Source organism: Spinacia oleracea, chromosome 4 (assembly GCF_020520425.1).
Source record: "Spinacia oleracea cultivar Varoflay chromosome 4, BTI_SOV_V1, whole genome shotgun sequence".
NCBI classification, from domain to species: Eukaryota; Viridiplantae; Streptophyta; class Magnoliopsida; order Caryophyllales; family Amaranthaceae; genus Spinacia; species Spinacia oleracea.
The window spans coordinates 31,495,400-31,514,681 of NC_079490.1; the positions used below are offsets into that span (position 1 = coordinate 31,495,400).

At 36.4% G+C, this 19,282-nt stretch overlaps 1 pseudogene; it reads right to left on the bottom strand.

Annotated features, from left to right (window-relative positions):
- Nucleotides 1-7,703: 7,703 nt before the first annotated feature.
- LOC110781552 (heavy metal-associated isoprenylated plant protein 23-like) lies at nucleotides 7,704-8,138 on the bottom strand (annotated as a pseudogene).
- Between the last annotated feature and the right edge of the window lie 11,144 nt (nucleotides 8,139-19,282).

The window sequence follows — 19,282 nt, forward strand, 5'->3', positions numbered from 1 at the left end:
GAAAGGGAATTTGATTCCTCTTGGTGAAGTCAGTTCTGGAATATACAATGTTGGGGAACAAGTGTCATCAGAAACAATGCAGTCTCATGCCTGCAATGCAAGTTGTTCTTCAGTTGTAGATAATGCTAAGTTGTGGCATCTAAGACTAGGCCATTTACCTTTTAGCCAGTTGAGGTTAATAATCCCAGGTTGTGAAGTCAATAATTGTATACAAGACACTATTTGTCAACTCTGTCCTGTATCAAAACAAACCAGACTTAGTTTTCCACATAGTAGGATCAGTACTTCTGCACCCTTTGATTTGATCCATATTGATGTATGAGGTCCACATTCTGTAAAGACACCCACAGGATGTAATCAATTTCTCACAATAGTGGATGACTACAGTAGGTTTACCTGGATTCATTTGCTGAAAAATAAAAAAGATGTTGTTTCTGTTATGACTGATTTTTTGAATATGGTAAAAACACAATTTGGTGTCATGATTAAGTGCGTAAGATCTGATAATGCAAAAGAGCTATGTGAAGGTGATCTTAAGAAGTTGTATCAGCATTTTGGAATTCTAAGTCAAACTAGTTGCAGTCATACTCCTCAACAAAATGGAGTAGTTGAGAGCACTACAACAAAAACATTAATTAACAGCGCCTAATTAATAGCGTTTACCAAAAAGCGCTATCATTTGTATAAAACAACAACGCTTTATTTTATATCGCTGTTAAAATATATAATATTAATTCCACCTGTTTATAATACAGCGTTTGTCTTTAAACGCTGTGATTTGATAGCTATACTAATTAAGTTTAACTATTAAAAAATAAAAATAAAAGAAGTAAATGGTTTGATTGGTACTTACGTAAAAAAAAAAAAAAAATTTGGAATAATGCATTTTGACACCTGCCCGCCAAACTTAAATTCAATGTTACCTCCCCCTCAAGAAAAAAAAAATTCAATGTTGCCAAACCTAAGCATCAGCAGTCTCAGCACCGCCTAACTCCCACGTTCTCCACCTGCTTTCCTTCTCCCACCACAACTTCCACAGTTAACAATATTCAGAGTTCAATCCCAATCCGAATTCAAGGGTTCAATCACAATTCAAGTTGACTCAAACCAGGATTTCACAAATCCGAAATTACAGAGTTCCCTTCAATCCAAATCCTGATATTTTCGTATTGTGCTTCTTCTCCGGTGGACGTTTATCGGCGGTGATTATTATCCGGCAAATATACTTCCCGGCTGCGTGTGGCTGAATTATCAATTGTAAGTTTCTTCTAAATTAGCAATTTAATTGGTATTTCTGGACTTTCAGTTGAAAATTTGCGAGTTTTATAGAAATTTGATATGCTTGTTTATTACCTAGTTATACTGGATGTTGGGGGTTATTAGAGTTTTCTTATTCTGTAAATTTTAGACGTCCTGTTTTAGGAATTAGGAGTTACAGGTCGTTGTTCTTCTTTTTGATTTTCTTTTTGATTCTGATGGTCTTCATCTGAAGTTGGAACATAATTTGATAATGGTTGCTGGAAGTTAATTGTCATTAATATTGGCGTTTTCTGAAGTTATTTTTCTTGAATCTTTCTTGTTATTTTTCTTGAATCTTTCTTGTTATTTTTCTTGAAGTTAATTGGTGACTTCAAAACCCCAGTGGATAGGAAAATTGAGGACAGGGTCAATTTGATATAAACAATATGATGAACTATCTCTTTAGTCAATCAGAAAAGAATAAGGCAGAGTGAGAAATGACCTTCACAGTCAACTGGCCAACTCAGCATGCTAGATTTCCTAACTCATTAGCTAACAGAAACTGTCCTAAGTTGGTGCTGATTGATGCATCAAATCTCCCTAAAGGCTTATTGATTAAACCCATTTTTGGATAGGAAAATTGAGTGGCCAATGTAGATAGAAGGAACAAAGTACAGTTTAAAGAGAGATGTAAGAAAGAGAGACTAAGATGACCTCCAATATATATGGGGGTTTTTAAAAATCTTCCGTTTGACTTGTACAAGATTAACTATTCAAACCTGCTCCATTCCTTACTATAGTACTTTGATTTAATTGATATCTTGACTAGCTTCCGGACATGGAATTCTTACCTCAAAAGTTCTTTCATAATCTCCGATTCACTCCTATTCAGTTAGTTTTGGATGATCGGCTGATATTATTTCCAATTAAGCAAAAAATAATCATTTTATCACATCAATACTGTCAAAAATACAAGTTCTCATATGTGGATTGCCAGAGTGATGCAATGTGTTGAGCCTCTTTAAAATCTTATAACCAGCTAGCTAGTTTATAAGAACAAGACTTGCCCGACTAAATTTAATCTGGTCAACAAATGGTTATAAAGATTAAAGAATATGCTAACTAAGATTATTTACAACTGATTAAGACGCAGTATTTTATCATGCAAAAGGACTTGAGTGCCACTGAAATTTCTACTCAGAAAATACAAAGATACGGCATTAGAAACATAATGACCCTGTCAGGAATTCAGGATTCTGATTAGCACAGATATATTGAATAAACAATATGATGAACTATCTCTTTAGTCAATCAGAAAAGAATAAGGCAGAGTGAGAAATGACCTTCACAGTCAACTGGCCAACTCAGCATGCTAGATTTCCTAACTCATTAGCTAACAGAAACCGTCCTAAGTTGGTGCTGATTGATGCATCAAATCTCCCTAAAGGCTTAGACTGTAAGATGTATGAGTAGTTCAGTAGTGGTTGTTTTTTCGTTTCGTGTGTGTAGTTTTAATGGACCATTGAATGTATGAGGTTGGGTCTGTTGAGGGTTTGCTGGACTTGGGTCTGTTGTGTGTGTAGTTTACATGGACCAAGCCTCCTGCAGTTTTCTACATAAACATATTAAATAAAATAGAGGGTCGGGTCTGGTGATACGTGGTACCTCCATGATGGAACCATTTGCTTCTTCAGCCAACAACCAAGTCACAACTTATGCAAACTGCATTCAGTACTCAGTAGTCTCTGTAACCAAACAGGTCAGCTCCAAACAGTCGGCAGAAAAAGCCACCAGCAGTCAAATTTTGCCACATCCAGCCCATACAGATGCAAGCCAGCACTCTGTAGCAAGTTCTTATCCTTGCTTAGGTTTGGTTCCTCATCATCAATGGCCATGCCTTACAACCTGTTTTATAATCTCATGTTTATTTGGCTTTATCCTCTAATAGGTTCCTTGACCACGAACTGAAAACTTTACTTCTCTCATTTTTTTTAAGTGGCCAGGGGAGATTTGTTTTTAATATTCTGTAAAAACGCTTAGATGGTATGACAAAATAATTTCATTGTTTTGGCATCTTAAGCCTAACTGATATGTGTTAGAGACTTATTGTTTTTTGCTGCTCAATGTGATATGTGGGTCACTGTAGTCCTTCCCTCCCTAGTCAGCATCAGTTAAGTTAAGTGTATCATATTCTTGGCAGTTATAATTATATTTTCTTGCTTTGATTGAATGCTATGGAAAACTAATTAATAGTCAGTGTAGTGTATCATAATATTGGGAAGTTGTTAATTTTAGTAGTGTTAAAGAATGTGTATGCTTGCCATGGCTAAAATTCTAAAAGATTAAATGTACTCAACAGTTATAATAAACTAAGGCAAGGTTGTGAAGTGTATTTTATTTTTATTAATGAGATGTCAATTTTTCTTATTTCTAATGGTGTAAAATAGCAACAATGGATCGAAAATGGATGCTTGCTAGGTGTACTAGTGATGAATATGAGAAAGGGGTGGAGGAATTTATTACATTTGCTATTGATCATGCTGAAGATCCGAGTCGTATTTTGTGTCCATGTATCAATTGCAACAATATGGTCCGACATAACGTTGAGGATGTGAGAATCCATTTGGTGGTGAACGGAATTATTCAAACATACAAGTGTTGGATAAAACACGGTGAGACATTAGAGGATTTTCCTTCTTATGTGAGTAATGAGATGTATGGTGAGATGTATGGTGAGATGTATGGTGACACAGAAAATGATGAAACAGAAGTTGATGAAATGGAAGAGGATTTGGATGTGGATTGTTTAGAAGAAATGACACATATCTTAGGGCAGAACATTGAAGGTGGTTCTGAAATGTTTGAGACCTTGAGTAATGATGAAAAGACACCGTTGTACCCTGGGTGTACTAAATTTAGCAAATTATCTGCTGTGCTAAAGCTTTATAACCTGAAACCACGTGGTGGAGTGCCCGATGATATTTTCACAGGCTTTGTTAAATTGGTGAAAGAGATGCTGCCTGCTGAGAATGTGCTCCCTGATAGAAATTATGAGGCAAGGAAGATGTTAAGCTCCGTCGGCATGGGTTATGAAAAAATCCATGCATGCCCTAATGATTGCATTTTATATCGAAAGGAATATGCATCATTATAAAATTGTCCAGAGTGTAATACTCCATGGTACAAGAACAAAAAGGTTCCATCCAAGGTTATGTGGTATTTTCCAATAGTACCCAGATTTAGACGCCTATTTAGCATTGCAGAAGAGGCAAAGAAATTGACATGACATGCAGATGAGAGATTGAAAGATGGTTTACTTAGACACCCAGCCGATTCTCCACAATGGATCAAGATTGACAATGACTTTGAAGATTTTGGGAGTGAAGATAGAAATTTGCGTCTCGCCCTTGCCGCTGATGGGATGAATCCTTTTGGTAATTAGAGTTGCAATCATAGTACATGGCCAGTGATTTTGATGATCTATAACCTTTGTCCTGACTTGATAATGAAACGAAAGTATATGATGCTGACCATGTTAATTTCAGGCCCAAAACAACCGGGAAACGACATAGATGTGTATTTGGCACCATTAATTGAAGATTTAAAGATGATGTGGGATTCGGGTATACAAGTTTTTGATGCTCATCGCAATGAGAATTTTAATCTGAAAGCCTTGCTTTATGGAACAATAAACGATTTTCCAGCATATGGAAATTTGGCGGGATATAGCGTTAAAGGATATGAGGCGTGCCCTATTTGTGAGGAGAATACATCCTCACCTTACTTGAATTTTTCTCATAAGAATGTCTACCCGGGATTTCGCAAATTTTTGCCTATTGACCATCATTATCGAAGGTGGAAAAAAGCTTTTAATGGGGAAATTGAAAAAGGTACTCCTCCAGTGCCGCCATCAGGAGATGAAATACTTGAGAAAATGCAGAAGTTGGATGTTAAGCTTGGGAAGTTAAACGCAAAAAATGTTCCCAGTACCGGGCACAAAAAGTTGTCAATATTCTTTTACCTTCCGTACTGGAGGACCTTGCATGTGAGACACTTCCTTGATGTCATTCATATTGAGAAAAACGTTTGTGAAAGTCTTATAAGTACTTTACTTAATGTGCCTAGTAAGACTAAAGATGGGGAGGCTGCTAGACTAGACTTGGTTGACTTGGGGATTAGAGCAGAATTGGCACCAATCAAGCGTAATAGTCGTACATATCTGCCACCAGCGTGCTATACTCTATCTAGAAAGGAGAAAATTGCTTTTTGTGAGTGTCTTTATGGAGTTAAGGTTCCCGAGGGTTATTCTTCTAACATAAAAACACTTGTATCAATGAAAAACTTGAAGCTAATTGGCTTAAAGTCACATGATTACCACATTCTTATGGAGCATCTTCTTCCGGTTTCTATTCGATCCATTCTGCCAGAACCTGTTCGAAATGCTATCACAAAACTTTGCATTTTCTTTAGCGAGATTTGTAGCAAAGAAATTGATCCTTTAAAGCTGAGTGATTTGCAAAAGGACCTTGTTATTACTTTGTGTCAGTTGGAAATGTATTTTCCGCCATCATTTTTTGACATTATGATACATTTGACTGTACATTTGGTTAGAGAAGTTCAGCTATGTGGACCTGCTTATTTGAGATACATGTACGCCGTTGAGAGATTTATGAAAATACTGAAGGATTATGTCCACAGTGGAAGTCGACCAGAAGGTTGCATTGTTGAACGCACCTTGATTGAAGAAGCTCTTGAGTTTTGTATTCACTATCTTTCTAATGTCGATGCAATAGGGCTTCCAAAGCCTAGGGATCCCGGAGGGTTTCAAGGAAAGGGGATTGTTGGGAAAAAAAGTGGTGTCTTTATCTCATGAACAGTGGCATCAAGCACACTTGTATGTCCTTCACAATAGTACAGAGGTTGACCCGTACGTGGAAGAACACATGTTGTTTTTGACAGGCTTACATCCACGCAAGAGTAAACAATGGATAGCGGAGAAACACAATCGCTCTTTCATTGAGTGGCTGCGAGTTCGAATTTCTGATGAATTAGATAAGTCACCCTTATCTATTTCTGACAGATTGAAATGGCTTTCTCGAGGTCCTTGTTTTGAGGTTATGTCATATTCTGGTTATAAAATAAATGGCTATACATTTTACACAAAGGATAGAGACAAGGAGACAACCATGCAAAACAGTGGGGTAGCTGTGTTGGCAGAAGCTATGCACATCTCTAGTGCGAAAGATAAAAATCCAATCTATGCTAAGATGACTTATTATGGAGTGATTCAACACATATGGGAATTGGATTATAGGACGTTTAGGATTCCTATTTTCAGCTGCAGGTGGGTAGATCAGAACAATGGTGTACATTTCGACAAGCAAGGGTTCACTTTAGTTGATTTTCAGAGAGTGGGCTGTAAGGATGAGCCATTTGTATTTGCTTCCCAAGCAAAGCAGGTTTTTTATGTGATTGACCCGGCTGATAAAAGGCGACATGTTGTTTTATCGTCAAATAAAAGATCTGCATTTGGAGACCATGATGTGGATGACATGGAAGATCCTTCATTCTCATTACAATCTCAAACAATTAGGAATAATGAAGTGGAAAATTAGTTTTACATCCGAGATGATCATGAAGAGGGGATATGGGTTGCTGATGAATCAGAGTCAAGTACGAAAAAGGGAAAAGAGGGAAAAAAGAAAAAAAAGACCCAAAATAATTAACATGGATGGTAAACCCAAAAGGATCTTTTGTTGAGTCTTAGTTATGAAAGTTTATTAACTTATTATCTTAGTTAGGAAAGGATCTGATGTCGAGTCTCATCGTATAACATTCCATTTCTGTATGATACATTATACATGTGTCTATGTACTGATTAATTTTGATTTTACCCCTTGCGCTCCTCTTTCATTCCTAATTTGTTTCTATAGGTTGTTCTGACTTTTTCTTTGAATTTGACTCTACGACAGGGAGTTTGTCAATGGCTTGCTCTGAAGTTGGAGTTTGATTTTGGTTCTCTTTCCTGAAGTAGTGATCATTGAAAAGGCAAATATTTGTCCGTTGTTACTTATGGTAGGTTCCACTACTTCTGCTTGTTGTTTTCTGTTTGATTTGCTACTTTGATTTCAGCAAACCTTGAGTTTTTAGCAATGGTAAAGCTTTCACTTCTAGTCTTTATTTAGATCTCTGATAAATCGTAGTTACTTTGAATTTCATTAAAAGCATTTTTGTGCTGAACACCTGATAATTTCAGATGCTTGAATTATGGAATCTGTCACCTAATTATAAAAAGATGGCAGGAGCTACAAGCTTTTCCAAATAGCATCTCTTAACTAGGTTACTTCTTTTCATAGATACTTGATGAATACCGACGCAGGAAATGATATACTGTGAACCGGCATTAGTTGACTTTCTTACAAGCTTAATTTCAGACAGATTTGAACTAATTATATTGCCTCCTTTCAATAAGTCTGAGATACCAAATTGTAAGGCACATATGGCCATATTTCTGCTTTCTCACCTGTTGATTTCGCCTTCTTCAACACCTTATTTGCTTCTGCATATCCTGATACTGTCACCTTCTGCTGCTTCCTGTTTATCTCCACTTTCTTCACCCATGCAAAACCAACCTTATTTCACCTATGTTAGGATATCATAACCTTAAGAAACGAATTACAGTTACTCACTGTAACAAAAAAAATAGCAATAGGGAAGAAGAAATTTACCATAGAGTGAAGATAAAGCTTTCCTGACTTTAAGCTCACATCCATCACAGTCCATTCTGACTTTGAGCTCACAGTTTGAAACTGCTTCCTGTTCTTCTTATTGTGCATATGCCGCCTACCACTACACATCATTTCTGAAATAAACTTCAATGTACCTCCTCCAACTCCCATATCTCTTTTAATTCTTTACAAATACAAATCCTAACTATAATTTCAGATGCTTGAATTATGAAATGTGAGTGATAACTAATAAAAGATCAGTGATTCAGCCAATAAATTTCTATTATAAAATTTTCGATTCAGCATCAATTATATGCCGTAAACACAGTTTGTTCCTGTGATTATTTAGTCAAACTGAAAATTGCTAGTATGAGACTGAAAATTGAAAATTACCCAAGCTATGTACTTCCTTGACCGTTACAGTCACTATGCCTGATTTTAAAAATCTTTTAAAAATTACAGTCACAGTTACCAGATCTCATCAATATAAGTAACTATGCATGATACCATATCTAATCCCGAATAGAAAATGAGAGTGGAAGACTAAATACCCAACGCGTGGAAGACTAACTAATCCTAAAACTCAATAAACCTGAATCGAACTTGTTTTCAATCAACCAACAAAAACGCTAAACCAGAAAACTATAATCATATAAAGTGTTCATTTCCTGTTTACCAGATCTCATCAGAATATTCCCTACCTCTTTTAAAAATCAGGCATAGTTACCAGATCTCATCAGAATATTTCCTACCTCTTTTAAAAATCTTTTAAAAATTACAGTTACAGTTTCAGTTAAGATTCAGATATTCAGATTCAGATTGAGATACTGTATGATATATAACCAACAGCTTATCTACTGATTCAACCAAGTAATAAATCAGTGTAATTTCGTCACAAAGTATGAGACTGAAAATCTCTTTTAATAGTTAAACTTACAAATTTTCATGGTTTCTTCCAGATTAATGGCTTCTTTAAATATTGATCAAGAACGAGGTGGCGATGAATCTGATAGTGGAGATGGCCTCCCTTCTTATAAGGGAAAAGAGGATAAAGGTCGTGGTGCTACTAGGATGGCTGCATTGGTTCGAGCTAGAAATAGAGGTGTGAGATTCGATGTTCAGTGGAATGCCAATGGGCTACCAATCGGGACTGATAGTGATAAATTGATGAGTTATTGGGGGGCTAGCATCCACAAGAATGTCCCTATCATCTACGACAATTGGCACAAAGTTCCTAAAAGTTTGAAGGATGCTCTTTTTGAGGATCTCTCAGTAATATTCTTTACTCTATTACTGAAAATTGAGATGTATGTTTAACCCTTGTGAATAATTTGATTTAATTCTATTATTACTTTAATGCAGATAACATTTAGGGTTAGCGAGAGAGAGAAATCCTGGTTTCTAAAGAAAGGAGGGCGGTGTTGGAGTAACTTCAAATCTGATATATCAAGAAATTGGTTGTTTGATCAACATGGGAAGTTGCGAGAAAATCCACCTAAGAAATATGACTTTATTGATAGCATCCATTGGAAAAAGTTTGTGAAAAGTTGTCTTTCTGATGAATTCCAAGTATATATTTCCTTTCTAGTTGATTTCAGACAGGGATAAGTAGCAAATTAGCCCCTTCACCTTCACATGAAAGCAAATTAGCAATGTTATTTATAATAATATTTGCCGGCATAATCTAAACATGAAAATTTAACGCAAATCTTGTCGTAGAATAAGAATTCAAAGTACTCTCATTATGCTTCCCCCTCAGTTGTTATGCATTACATGGCTTCCTTTAAGTCCCCACTCCTCAAGTTGCATCCATGGAGTTTGTTAAACTAATAAAACAACATCCATAGTATATTGCTTCACATTCAATATATATTGCGCCTATAAGAGACTAATTAAGGAACCAACGAAGTATATGATAATTAGTTTAGATTTTTGATTAATAAAACTTACTATTTGATGTTGTTGTAATTATTAATGCTTGCTTGACTAGGAAAAAAGTGAGGCTAATCGAGAACGTGCAAGTAATAATGACTATCCTCAAAGGAAAGGACGAAGAGGTTGTGCTAGATTTGAACAAGATGTGGTATGTATTAAAGTTATTATATTTACATTATATAATTATTCCATGTAATTGAACTGACATTTAGTTTTGTTTTGTTTTTAGATTAAAAAAATTCGAGCAGAACCAGGTGGTAAAATTGTAACATCTGTAGGTCGTGGCCAATTGTGGAAACTTATGAGAACTGACAAAGATAAGAACATTATACCTTCAGCCAAAGAAGTGGCTGATCGAATTGTATGAATTTGTCCTTTGTTTTTTAACGTATGTATTTAATCGTATAGTGATTTTAATGTCTAAGGACTGTACTCTTATTTGGTTCTAATGTGTTACAGGATGACCTAATGCATCGTTCATCTCAAGGTGAGTTTGTTGATAAAGGACGTGACGATGTACTACAGAGGGCTTTGCAAAAAAAAGAGGGTGGTGGTCGAGTAAGGGTTGTTGGTGCTGGAGTAACACCTACAAGTTACTACGGAAAATTGCCTTCAAGGGAAGTCTACTTAGATAAGATGGCTGAAATGGATGCACGTGTGAAGTCATTGGAACGTGAAATGATTGAATTGAAAACTTCAAAGCCCAAGAAAAAAAGAGACATTGTGATGAGGAGGAGATTGTTGAAGATCGAAGCCCTAATGAAGTTTCTTTGGAATTGGAAAGTTTGAAGTCAAAGGAAAAAAAGAGACTCCGTGAGGAGGAGATTGTCGCAGAACGAAGTCCTGATGAAGTTGCTTTGAATTTGAAAACTTCAAAGTCTAAGGAAAACAAGAGCCTTCGTGAGAAAGAGATTGTTGTAGATGGAAGGCCTGATGAAGTTGCTCTAAAATTCAAAGTTTCAAAGTCTAAGGAAAACAGGACACATTGTGAGGATGAGATTATTGAAGATCGATGCCCCAATGAGGTTTTTCCGGAAAGTAGCAAATGTACTCGTATTCCCGAGGTAACAACTTCCCATTTTTTCCATCTTTCCAGTACACTAAATATGAATGTTTTACTCTGGAAGACAAGTTTTTCGGCCCTATTCTTTTCATGCACGCCAGCGAACTTTTGGAACTCTTTGTAACTGAACTCCACTTACTGTACTCTATTATTAATATTTGGTCATCTTTTTACTCACTTGCCTTGAAACTGAGTTTGATTGAACTTATTAGCCCTGAATTGATAAATTTTTCTGGATAAATGGTTTAATTGAACTTATTAGTCTGTTATAGTAAAATATGGCCGAAATTCTATGCTGATTAGTGGTTTCCTGAGTTTTTATAGCACTAATAATAGTGTTTTCCTGAGTTTTTACAGCATTCTGTAATCTGCCTCAATCAATGAGTTCACTTTATTATTTGATTAACTTAAAGCTATGAAGGCTTTAGTAAGTATTTTCATCAGTGAAGAACTTGAACTTGCTGCAGTTTGGTGTTTTGTTCCTCCCTTGGTATCCCCTTTTCACATGTTCCATATTACAGTTTGATGCTCTTTTCTATGCTAAAAAGCTAGTGTTGTCTAGGGAATAATTGCATGCCGGTTCGCTTTATCCGATCCGAGTTATAGAGTGGTCGCTAGGGGAAAGGTGCATAATGTCAACAACGGTTCTGTGGTACACAACGTGTCACTACCACCAGGCTACATGAGAGTTGCTATTGACTACACAACCGAGGAACTCACACCTTTGCCCGTGCCTCTCGATAATGGTGAAGCATCCATCATCAAAGAAGCAATAGGGACAATTGTTTTGTGGCCTACAGAACTCATTATTTTGGATAACCCGGTATAAAGTTAATCTTGTTATTCTTTCTATATGACTGTCAATTGGCCTCCTCTGTTTATGAAATTTCAACATGTGTTTTTGCTTATTTGATATAATAATCAGAGCTTGGTTTACAAGTGTTCACAGGATAAAGGTTCTCCAAAATGCAAAGATAAAAAGACTAAAGCTTCTCCGTCAAACAACATCGTCAGAAAACTGAATTCGAAGGCGAAACCCCTTGCTGCCTTTAAAGATGATTCCTCTCATGCGTCGTCCGAGTTCCAACCGCAAAAGTTGGATGAAAACCATGAAACGGTGGTTCCTTTACCTGATAGACTTTCTCCTGATCTTCAGATCATGCACAAGTACACTTTGAAGATGAACCACGATGAGCAAGTTCAAATCCTTATTGACATAGGAGTTCCCGGTAAAAATAAGCAAATCAGTATTGGCCGAGAGGAGATTTTTCAATTCCTAGCCCAAGCACAAATCAGAGATTATCATATGTTGACTTACATGTCGTGATTTCTATTTGGTTTTTGGTTCATAGTTTGTTTTATGATTTATTTAGTATATCTAGTGTTTGTAATTTACTTTTTATGATGAATTGGTAGGTTATTGCATCGTTGCTGCCAAATGAGAGGAGTAATCAGTTTATTTGGCTTTCTATGCCCATCTGGAATATCTCCTGCACCACAAGTTAAGAAGTGGGAGATAAGGAAAATTCAAGAGGATCAAATATCCCGTTCTGAGTACATCAAGAATACATTGACGACAGTTGGGGCAACCAAAGGAAGAGTCTTCTTAGCACCGTATGATGATGGGTATAGTGTTTCTTAAGTTTTTGGTAACTGTATTTGTCCCTTATTGTATTGTGTTTAATTATTAATATTCTCCTATTACATCTTACTATACAGGCGCCATTGGGTGTTGTGTGTCATTGATCCGTACAATGATGTTGTGTATTTTCTGGATCCTCTAAACAATGAAAAGTACAAGGGCACAGGGAAAGGAGTTCAAGATGATTTGCGTAAGATTGTAGAAAGGTAAGCATAAATATTTCTATTCCAATACTCTATAAACCTTATATCAGGAAGTTTAGACACGAACTGAAACTGATTCCAACAAAGAACAAAATATATACAGTTCAGATAGGACAGGAACTGAATCTGTTTCAGTAATTCAGTGCTGTCTTGTTGGGATGATGATTTTCCTTTTGATTTGTGCTAAAATTGTTGAGTCTCATATGGGCTCATCAGTTACCTGCATACCTTGGATTGTTTACGGTGTTGCTCCATTTTAAAGTAACATCCCTGCGACATTGAAAATTAACTATTTGTTATTTTTTGCAAATGGACTTTCATTTTTAGCTGTTTTAGCTGTTTAGTGTCAAGCCAAGAAACCAGGTGAAGCAGGTGTAGCTTGTAGAATTTTGTGTCTTAGCTCCTTTATGTTGGGTGATATCAGGTGTAGCTTGTAGAATTTTGTGTCTTAGTTGTTTAGTGTCAAGCCCAAGAAACCAGGTGAAGCAGTCCAAATTCCAAAATATAGCCAGCTAGCCTGATCCTAGTTTTGTCAGCCATTTCCACAGCAACCAAACAGATGATAATCGTTTCTTGCTTGCTGCTTAGCTTCTGTAATTAAGTTGTGGCTCTTTAGTGACCTTAGTGCATAGAAGCGGTACTAGAAAAAAAAGTTCAATTAACCGAGTATATTATTAAGTATTTATAGCAAGTTACACTTAAATACAAGTTGTGAAAGATATATAAGTAAACACATATCTTGATACTAATTCACAATGCACCTGAAGATTCATAGCAGGTTCAAATCCAACTTTATTGCCTACACATCATAAAGTTCAGAGTAAGTTAAAGGATAGATGTCAGAAAATCAAACATAATTAGTTAACTGCTGAGACTTAGAGGCTCACACACTGACAGAGAGAAAATATATGGGAAAGGAGGGAACCTCAAAATTACTTTAACTTTAACTAAAACGCCATAAATTTGCTGCCATTGATCTTTAATTCACAGCCAGCAGGATTTTAGTATAACAACCTATGGAGTATAATTGATGCATCATCCTTTTGTCAAAATAGTACCGCTTCTATGCACTAAGGCCACTAACGAGCTAATAGGCATATCGTTGTCCTAGCATGGCCTTATATACCACTGCAGCTACTTCAATTTCATGCCCAGCCTGAAATCCTTGTTTTGAAACCATAAAAAATCAGCTAGGGTAGTTCCTGCTCAAGAGAAGTTTATCAAGTTCTGGAGGGAAGCAGATATATGCCTGTGAAGTTGGCAGCTTCTGGTTTTGTATTTCTGAAAGACTTACGTCCTGAAGAACCAGAGGTATTGTCTCTTACTGATGCACCTGCTTCTGCTTCTGCAACAACAACAAATTCTGATGATGCTGCTGCACCAGTGCAACAGGGAAGTGTAGCTGCCATGGCTGTTGATGAGGAGCCCCAACCCCCTCAGCCTTTTGAGTACACCTCATAATTGTCAATGATTAATTCCACATCCTAATTCCAGATCAATTCTCATCTTAAGACTCAGAATAAGCAGCAAACAATCTGATTCCAAAATATTCCCAAATAAGCAGCCCTTAGAAAGTATACTACAGTTAAACAATCTGATTCCAAAATCAAGCTTCTGACTCCTTGCTTGCGAGTTAACTGAATTGCAAACTGCCAGCACCCCCTCATCCTCTTTGTACTTTTTTTTGGTTTTGTTTGCAGTGCACTTTTTGGGTTTCGAACTGAAAACGGATTGTTGAAGAAAATAAAAATGAGCACCAAGTGGATACAGATACAAGTATGTCCTATGATTTATGTTTATTGCAATTTTTATTTGTTTTTTAAAGTATTCAAAAGTAATTGATTGTATTTTTCTTGTGTAGTGTCCTCGGCAAAAGAATGTGATCGATTCTGGATATTATGTCATGAGATACATGAAAGAGATCATCGACCATAAGCAAACTCGAATATTTGAAGATGTATGTATTTTTCTTTGCTCAATTAAGCCTAGACATTATTATATGCATTGTCACTAATTATGTTAATTTTCTCATTTTGTAGTACTTTCATGATTGCAATGTTCCGAATTATGATCAAGGACAAATTGATGAAGTCAGAGCTCAATGGACGCGTCATGTTCTTCTCGTGTGAATATTGTGATGTATTAATTATGTTTTTCTAGTAGAAATTCTCTAGAACGTTTTAATTTAATTTTATTGGTTTGAAATTAAAAGAAGTACGGTGTGACAAGGATACTTCTTTTTGTTTTCTAGTGTGTTTTTATTCTACTGTGTATTTAGGCATATATGATTTTAACTTATGTACGAGATATCGAGACGTTCATTTGATATGATAGAAATGAAGTTGGATTTTATATATATTCAATTTGATTTGTAGGTTATAAAATATTTTTATATTTTATTACAGGTATTTAATAATTAAAAATTAAAATTTAAAAGAAGGCCGACAAAAATTTTAAAATGCACTTAAACAACAGCGCTTTTTAGTTACACGCTATTAATTAATTTAAATTTATTAATCATAAACTTTCCCGCCATACTGAACCTTTAATAGCGCTTATATATTGAATGCTACTAAATGAAGAAAAAATGACAGCGCTTTTTAAAAGCGCTGTCATTCTTTTAACAGCGCTACTAGTTAACAGCGCTTTAAAAGCACTGTCATTCATTGAAAAAAGCGCTGTTAAATGCTTATTTTGGCGTAGTGGCGGAAACACAAACACTTATTAGAGACTGCTAGAGCTTTATACATTCAGTCAAGGGTACCTGATAGGTTTTGGGGAGATTGTGTTCTATGTGCTGCTTATTTGATTAACAGGATGCCCTTGAAAGCTATAGATCTTGATACACCATACTACAGAATGTATGGAAAGGTTCCTAATCTGGACCACTTGAGAACTTTTGGTTGTCTATGCTATGTTTCCACTTCTAAAGTTGCAAGAACAAAGATGGACTGCAGGGCTACACCCTGTGTTCTACTTGGATACTCCACTACACAAAAAGGATACAAGGTTCTTGAGGTTGATACTAACAAGTAGTTTGTCACCAGGGACATTAAGTTTCATGAGAGACACTTTCCCTTCCATCTTTACCATAAACACAAACCACCAACTTCAAATTATACCAATGCCATATATCTCCCTGCCATATCTTCCCCTCAAATCTTTGACATACCAGACTTCACCACACCAGAAACTACCTTTCCTTCCAATGAAACATCTCCAATCTCTTCTCCCACTCCTAATTCTTCTATTTCTTCATCACCCAACTCTCCAACTGATTCTATTCCTCTTTCTGAACCAATTCACACCAATGATTCAGATCATGACACTTCCACTCATGTTTTTACTCACACACCTGATCCAATCCCAATTAGACAGTCTTATAGACTACATAAGACACCATCCTACTTAAAAGATTACAAGTGTTACACAGCCAATACAACTGAGAACACTCAGGATACAAGTCACTGGTGTAACTTGGTTTCATTTGAAGCTTTTCCCACTGAATTTCAAGCTTTCTTGTCTTTGTCTTGTGACATTGTTGAGCCTTTAAATTATTCTGAAGCTGCAAAACAACAACTCTGGGTAGAAGCTATGAAAAAGGAGCTGCAAGCTTTGGATGACAATTTCACATGGGAACTAGTAGAGTTGCCTAAAGGAAAGAAACCAATAGGCTGCAAATGGGCGTTTAAGGTTAAACTAAAGTCCACTGGAGAATTAGAAAGATGCAAAGCAAGGTTGGTAGAAAGGGGTTTAACCAGAAATATGGAATTGACTATGAAGAGACTTTCAGTCCAGTTGTCAAAATGAGCACCATAAGATGCTTGATTACAGTAGCAGCAAGTAGAAACTGGCCTTTGTTTCAATTGGATGTGAATAATGCATTTCTGCATGGAGATTTAAAGGAAGAAGTGTATATGTCTGTACCTGAAGGTGTTCCAAATCCCAACAACAAAGTATGCAAGTTGATCAAGTCTATGTATGGACTGAAACAAGCATCTAGACAGTGGCATGAGAAGCTAATGACTGCATTACAGAGTCAAGGGTTCATTCAATCCAAGTATGACTACAGTTTATTTATTCACAAACATGATATAGACATCAATATTGCAGCAGTGTATGTTGATGATGTGATCCTTACTGGTACATATATTAATAGACTTGAAGCTTTAAAGGTGTTCTTGCACAAAGAATTCAACATTAAAGACTTGGGAAAGCTAAATTACTTCCTTGGTATTGAAGTTGGGTACACAGGAGAAGGGATCATACTCAGTCAGAAGAAGTTCACAAAAGAACTCATCAACAGTTGTGGTTTTGATGTCTCTAGAAGGGTTATCACTCCTCTACCTTTGAATATAAAGTTGACAAACTCTGATGGTGCACTCTACCATGATCTAGAGAAGTACAGATCACTGGTAGGAAAGTTAAACTTCTTAACTCACACCAGGCCAGACTTATCCTACACAGTGCAAACACTCAGTCAATTTCTGCATTCCCCAAGATTGCCTCATGTTGAAGCTCTACACCATAAATTGAGATATTTAGCTCATACAGAAGGGCAAGGCATTCTTCTAAAAGCAACAAACAACATCAGCTACAGGCATTCTCAGATTCAGATTGGGCTTCATGTCCAGATTCCAGAAGGTCCATTACTGGATATGTTTTGCTACTTGGTGGCTCACCCATTTCTTGGAAATCTAAGAAGCAGAACACAGTCTCCAAGTCATCAGCAGAAGCTGAATATAGGGCAATGGCTGCAGCAGCTGCTGAGGTAACCTGGATTGTCAATCTTCTGACAGATTTGGGAATAAGTGGATTAAAACCTATCACACTTCATTGTGACAACCAGTCAGCTCTACACATAGCCAAAAATCCTGTGTTTCATGAAAGAACAAAACACATTGAAATTGACTGCCACTTCACTCGTGACAAAGTTCTGGAAGGACAACTGCAGTTGACTTATTTGCCTACTCAGCAGCAGCTAGCTGATGTTTTCACCAAGCCTTTACCATCAGTACAGTTTCAAAAACTTCTATCCAAGATGGGAGTTTCTACCACTCCATCTTGAGGGGGACTGTTAGACTTATAAAGTGTATCCTAGCCTATGGTGTATATTGATCAAGTTGTGATCAAGTAACCATGCTGCAATGCAGCCTTCTTAGTTGATGAGTCAGCATTTAGGATAACTGATTCCCTAAGAATCAGGAGCTTGTAATAACCAACTGTAACAAACAGAAGGTTCTAGATTTCTTCTTCTGCAAGTATATAAGCTGTATTATGCCAACTAATTAATATTATCTTCATTTCTTCTCTCTAAAGTTCAGATTCTAACACCTATATAAATTATAAATATTTTTCTGAAATAAAAAATTACATGATTCAATTTTTAAATTAGAATATTAAGATTTTCCTACCTTTTTTATAACATGTATAATAGGTTATAAAATCTATATATTTTAGTTTCCAATTACGTTCATGACACATAAGCATGCTAGTCACCATTGTGACACGGCTTAAAGGTCGCATGTTGCGACCTTTATCATTTTCGTAATTGGTATATGTATGCGCCACATAGGCTATGCGTCATCATCATATTTTTACTATCAATGCAATATTTTACTATAAAAATATGTAAATACGGTAATCAATATAAAGAAGGAAACAAATTAGAATATTAAGATTTTCCTACCTTTTTTTTGAAACATGTATAATAGAATATATAAGTTAAATATTTTAATTTCCTATTTAAATCGCGACACATAAGCATGTCATGTCATCATTGTGACACGGCTTAAAGGTGATCATTTTCGATTTTGTTTTAGTGTCATGTATCAGTAGGGTGTGCATACAAATGGCTGTGAATCAGACCTCAAGTGTTTTATCTTACTGGTACCCTGGCGGTTGTGTATTATCTTTCGGGGCTAAAGATGAAGCTTTGCGTAATCAGAAGGGTTAATAGAATTGATATACATGTAAAACAGATTATAAAAGTAATCCATTTAAGTGCTTGTCTGCACTGTTGAGATAATGAGGTGATCTGGCTGTTGCAATCTTGAGCTGCGGCATAGCCTCTTCTATGTCTAGCAGAGTGCTCCCGTATTGTTGAGGGTTCACCGAGGAATTGCTGAATCTACTGTTAGGAACTTGTATGTTAGTGTTTCGAGTTGGTGAATGGGGTGGCTTTACAGGAGGATGACTCAATGGAACCTCAATTATTGCTGAGTGGTACTGGTCACCACCAAAGCTTGATTGCTTAGGAACCCCATAATGTTTATCTGTTTTTCTAGTCGGCGGTGCCGGTGGGTGATCCTGACTCAATCCCTCAATCTCCTTCACAACATCATCATCATCATCATCTTCATCATCATCTTCATCATCTGTACCCCATCGGTTGCTATCAACTCCTCTGATGTTATTAGTTGGTGGTAGGTAATCATAGTCAGGGCTTGATGTTCTGTCCCATTGGTTGTTA